The 5,927-nt window shown below is 24.4% G+C and overlaps 1 long non-coding RNA gene across 1 annotated transcript; it reads left to right on the forward strand.

The window, feature by feature from the left end:
* The first annotated feature begins 4,651 nt into the window (after positions 1 to 4,651).
* Positions 4,652 to 5,683, forward strand: LOC145835102 (uncharacterized). The gene is made up of 2 exons (XR_014369825.1): positions 4,652 to 4,756; positions 5,273 to 5,683. It is a non-coding gene; the product is annotated as an uncharacterized LOC145835102 (long non-coding RNA).
* The last annotated feature ends 244 nt before the right edge of the window (positions 5,684 to 5,927 follow it).

The following is a 5,927-nucleotide window of genomic DNA, read 5'->3' on the forward strand; positions in this document are numbered from 1 at the left end:
GTGTTTTAATTTTAATTTTTTTGCGTAAAACTCCGAAATGTTGAGGTTTTGAGAAAAATGTGGTTTTTATCACAAATTTGCTTGAAATTTACGCTTTTGAAAAAAGTAAAAATTTATAATGGGGTCCAGCGCGTTTCGACGGTCCAACAAACGGTTGCCGGGAAAATTTTAGGGGGGAGGGGCGCGCGAAAACCCGTTTTCGGGGTCCCGTGGGATTGCGAAAACACCGGTTTTGAGAGTGAGAAGTCATTTTTGTAGCAAATTTTGACCCTGAAAAAAAGTAAAAATTGAGCTTCGGCATTTCTAACGGCAGTAGTTTAATTTTAAACGCGTTTGTTTATTCAAATAATGTTATTTTTATTTAAATGTGAATGCTTTTACTAAAAATCTTTATTTCTGGCAAAGCAAAAACCTATAAATAGATATTTTCTCACAGAATTTTCTACATCGAAACTATTTGAGCTTGAATAGCAGCTTAAGAAAATGAAAAAAAAAATGCAGTCATTAATAGTCGCATACAATAGTGTCTTACATCATTCGCAAAACTAACTGCAGATTAAGTTTTTATAAAAAAAAAAAAATTTATTATTATTGTGTTAGCTTATTTTTAAGTGTTATAACTTTTTAATCAGGTTTTTTTAGTAAATAATGTTAACTGAGAAACAGTTTTAAATTTGTAAAAGCAATTTTAGCTCTTACAGTGTTTTAAGTTGTTAAAAGTTTACTGTAATAAATATTTTTAATTCTAATATGAAAAATAAATTGGCATAAATAATAATAATTATAGTTCAAAATATCATGTATAATCAAAAAATTTCTCATTTGTTATTTATTTTAAGTATTTACAGTTTTTGAGTATTTGTTTTTTATTAGTTACTTAATTTTATCGTTGCTTTTACAGGTAATAATGTAATTTCAGCTTTTACAGTTTTTTAAGTTACCCACGTTTTTGTTTTATTATGTATGAGATTTAAATTTATTATAAAACTTTTACTACTGACATATGTTTCTATATATTTGAAGACTGTTTAAATAAAACTTTTATTAGACCATAATAATTGTTAAACAGAAGCTTTTAAATAGTTCTTATAAAAATTAAGTTTTTTTTTTAAACCTTGTAAACTTTAGAAAATTATGATTTAATCATTTGTTATTCTTAAAAAATATTACAAGATAACACCAAAAAGAACATTAGATAATATAAAATTATAACTCTAAGTTCAAAAAAGTGACACTTTAGTTTAACATTAGGAATTATTTCTAGCAAGTTATTTAGCAGAACTTTATAACTTGGAATTTAGTTGAACTATACTTTAAGATCTTGTAGTTTTTTTCTTCAGCTGGTGCAAGGTTTTTTGTTATTTTTAACAATAATACAATAAGCTAGCTGTTAACAAAACAATACAAGTCTTAACAGAAATTCACAAAAGAAAAAATGCAGTGCTGGTTTTGTTTATCATTCTTTGTTCAGGTTCACAAACAGCTTTAGTTGCTACTTTATTAGAAGATAAAAGTTGTTTAAAAACTTGATTATATTGTACAGGATCTAAAATATCAGCAACTAAATGTTGTGTTCAGCTAGATTTGCAATACTTTTAGTTTTTAATTTATTAGTAAGTTTTACTAGCTTGGACGATAAAATGTTAGTTTTTTTATTTATCGACGGTGTTCAAAAGGTTTTGGTAGGGATTATTTTTTTTCAAATTTTGTATACTTTATAAAAACTTCAACGCATTTCTTATAGTTTAATTTCGAAAATTGGGGCGGAATATCGATGCGATTATGACGTAATCGTTGCTTACATCATCAGTTTCAACCTGGTAACTAAACGGGTCAAGTATTTTAATAGTTTTCAACTGTGTATAAAACTAAAGTGAACGTTTTATAAAAGTTTTTTTAAATAATTAAATTTTTTGATAGAAAAAGCTTCTTTCGCACCCAAATATCACTGAAGCAAAATAAAGCTTTGACTTCTTTTTTACAAAAGTTTACTTTAAATTTGATTTTTGTTTTTATTATTTACTCATTTATTAGATATAAAAAAAAACATTGTCTAACTTGTTTATAGCTGTGTACAACATTAAAATTTTCTCAAAAAGTTTCATAGTTAACTAGTAAAAAACTATACGTTTTAGTAGCTTTTTATTGACAAAAAAACTATCAAAAACTTATTTTAATACTTCAAGTTCATAAAAAACATAGTATTAAAAAGGTTATAAAATTGAAGTGTTATACAGCTAGAAAAACCTTTATAAATTTTTACTGCTTTAAAATAACTTAACATTCTAGTTTTTCATAATTTTTTTAACTTGTTTGTAGCATTTAACGATAAACTAAAAAAACTTTAAAATTGTTAGAATAAAGTAATATAGAGTTGTTTTCTAAACTATGTTTGTTTTCAATTGCGTACATAAGTTTAAAAATAACATTACGTAAATATTTCAAAACAAAGGTGTTTTTCATAAAGAGCTATAATAAACTGAATTAACTATAAGTGAACAATTATTAAAAGAGAAGTTTTATGTTTTAAAATCGAAAGTGTAAATCAAATTACTGTACAGACAGTTTAAGTCTTTTTAAGTTCTTCTTTTGTATATGTTTTTGTTAACAGATTTGGAAAAATAATATTATATATTAAAAGCTCAAGTTACTGTGAATTTACATTTGGTTTTAAAGTTCTTTATAGCTTTAAAGGAAGAAAAATTTTTTACCATTTACTTTTAAAGGGTTTTTTGAATTTTTAATCTATTTAGTTTTTAAATATGCTAATTGATTTTAACCAGTTTTCATCATACTACTACGTTGAAAACAAAATGTTCTAATTGAAAAAAATCTAAATACTATCTTAAAGTTAAACATATTTTTATAGATTAGCTCTCAACCCTTGCTTTTTATCTTGAAAATCATCTTTCGCTCTATAGAGCGTATTTGTTATTAATAATTTTAAGAAAGAGTAAGTATGCCGTAAACAAACTATCTTACTATACAATTTATTTAAAAACAGTGTTTTTTTTTTATAATATGAGTCAGATTTTTGTAATTGGGAATTTGAGTCGGATTTTTGGTTTGATTGTTTATTAAACATATAATCTAATAACGTGTTTTGATAGTAAAAAAACAACATTTTTCTTTTTAACAAAATTAGCTCACATTTAAGCTTGAAAATTTAACTTTAGCGTTGTTAAAAGTTTTCAATCATTTTAAAGTTAGTAAAACAGTTAATACAGTCTTCTGAAGTTTTTAAGTTTTTAAAAAGTTTTGTTTTGTTTATGAATTAATACTTTTATAGTTAAAAAACTATGTTTTATACTCAAAATTCAATTGTATATGCGTTGCCAAAACCACGATAAAAGTTTTCACACAAATTTTTTACTTTTTTAAACAAAGTTATAAAAAAAGAGCATTATGTCTAAAAGTAAATTTTATAGTATAAAATGATGACACTTATTACAAGTAAACATAAACTTTTCTAGCGTTTATAGGTAAAAATTATCAATCGCTTTGCAACAATATTACAATAAAAGTGTTGTTAAAAATTCTCATATTTTTTAAATGCATTCCCAAATACTTGTTCAATTTGAGACAAAAGCCAAAACAATATTATTCATTACACACGCATACATTGAAGTTATTGTAGCGCAGCTAAGAAGCCACTCAATGAGCTTTTTGTAATATTTTCCATTGTTTGCACAAGAAGCCTTGGCTTTATTTCGATATTAAGATTTCATTTCAATCATTCTACTTTCCGTTTGTTTGTACAACGCTGGAAAGAAAGTTCAGTTTATTTCAAATGTTATTTTTTAATTAGTTGTATTGTTACTTAGGTTATAGTATTTTTATAAACAATACAATGTAAGCTCATGTTGCTTTAACTAATAAGTTGTTTTAATTTTATTGCAAAAAAAGCTTTAGTTCTAGGTTGAGTTGTAAGCTTTTTCTTCTATTTTCGTTTTCTATTTATAGGTTAATTCACTTTGGTTCGTAAAACCTGTAATAACTTCTAGTAAACTTTTCTTTTAGTTTGTGTTGACAACGCTGGAAAGAATTTAAAATAATTTATTCAGTGTTCGACATTTCAGTTAAGTCTGTTGTTATGTAAGCTGAACTAATACTAAGTTTAAAAAATTCTAATTTTTTTTCTAACTAACTGCTAATTATTCTGTTTTTATATTTCTCTAATTTATGATAAGCTGAATAAATTTTATTAATCACCAGCTTTATTTTACTGTTGTCATTAAAATAAACCTAAAACTGATTATAAAATATTTGATTGGCACAGAAAATTAGTCTTTTTTGAATTACAGCAAACTTTGTATTAGTTCATTTATTTAATGTTTTTATAGTTTGTTTGCTAAACGTGAGTTTATCATAACTAAATTGATTTATTTCAAAGCATTTTATTAATTAAATTACTTCTACTGTTGTTTATAGTAAATCTGCTTTTAAGATAGTAAAAAAAGATTTAGCTTATCTAATTTTTCTAATTAGATTTAGTACTTGTTGTTAAAGGATAATTTTCAAAAACTGGTTTAGTAACAAGTAATTGTTAAAAATCTCAAGATTATACTTTAAACTCGCAATAAAAAATACTTAAAAGAGTTCTTGTAGTATAAAACAATAGTGTAACATTCAAACACAAATTTGCAGTAGACTAAAAAGTAATATTAATTTAAAAAAGATGAACAGAAAAAATTCAAATTCAAATGTACCTAAAATTGGTAAGACTTTCATGCAACGGCTCCAAGAACAACTTAAGGTAAATAAAATAAATAGCTTTTTAGAAAAAGGTTAAAAACAAAATAATAACTTATATTTCAAAACCTCATTTTTTAGATTATGCAGACATATTTTTTTGATATTCTTGGCGTAAAAAATTAGTGTTTGATTTAAGTTAGTATGCTTTTCATAAACGTAACAAACAAAAAAGTTACCACTTTTTCAAAGGTGTTTACGTTTTATCTTTAAAGTTTTTACTGTTGTGCTCTAATAGCTTTGTTGTAAAAAAACTCTGCATATTTCTAAAGGTATCAAGTTTTAAAGTAGTGTTAACTTTTTTAGAAAATTATCATTTATAACTGCATTTTTTTTTCTCGTTTTTAGCCTATGCTTCAAATTTAGTTTACTTTAATATTTTTAAGATCACATAATAACAACTTTAACATTAAGAATATATTTAAAACCCAGTTAAAATTAAGCAAATTTGTACCAACAGAAATTAACTTACTTTACGAAAAAATAAAATAGTTTCGAAAATAAATCGTTTAATTTTCAGAACGAAGGAAGCCAACAGAAACCAACTTCAGCAAGCAACAAGCCTTCAGAAGCAGACAAGAAAGCAGAAGAAGCAAGAAAGGCCAAGCAAGCACAAGATGAAGCTACAAGGATAAAGAGAGAAGAAGAAGCCATGGATCACTTGAAGAAGTTCACTAAAGACACGAGGGAGATCAGAATGAAGGAGGATCCGTTGGGCGTTGATAAGAAAGAATAGTCTTGAATTTACAAGTCTACAATAATAAAAAATAGTAATTTAACTACTAAATGCTTTTAAAGTATTAAAAAATCTAATAACTGTTGAATTCTATTGATATTAAAATTTGTGTTTAGTAAAACATTGTAATAAATCAAAATAAATAGTCGTCTTGCTTGAAAAAACTATAATAACAACTATAACTCTTTAAACTAATGACGCGTTTTAGATAGCTGGTTTGTGTTTTACATTTTTAAAATAAAAATATCAAATAACTATTATAATATTAATAAATATCAAATATACTTTTCGATATAAAACATATTTAAAACCTCACAATTGTTTTAATATAATTGCTTCAATAATTGTTTTAAATATTTAAATAACAATTTTAGTTATTATTTTGAACAAAATGTCTTAAACAATTTAATTGCGATTTTTGTTTTAGGTATTAAATATG

The sequence above is a fragment of the Thalia democratica genome, chromosome 4 (assembly GCF_965202585.1).
Source record: "Thalia democratica chromosome 4, ktThaDemo2.hap1.1, whole genome shotgun sequence".
Classification (NCBI taxonomy): Eukaryota; Metazoa; Chordata; class Thaliacea; order Salpida; family Salpidae; genus Thalia; species Thalia democratica.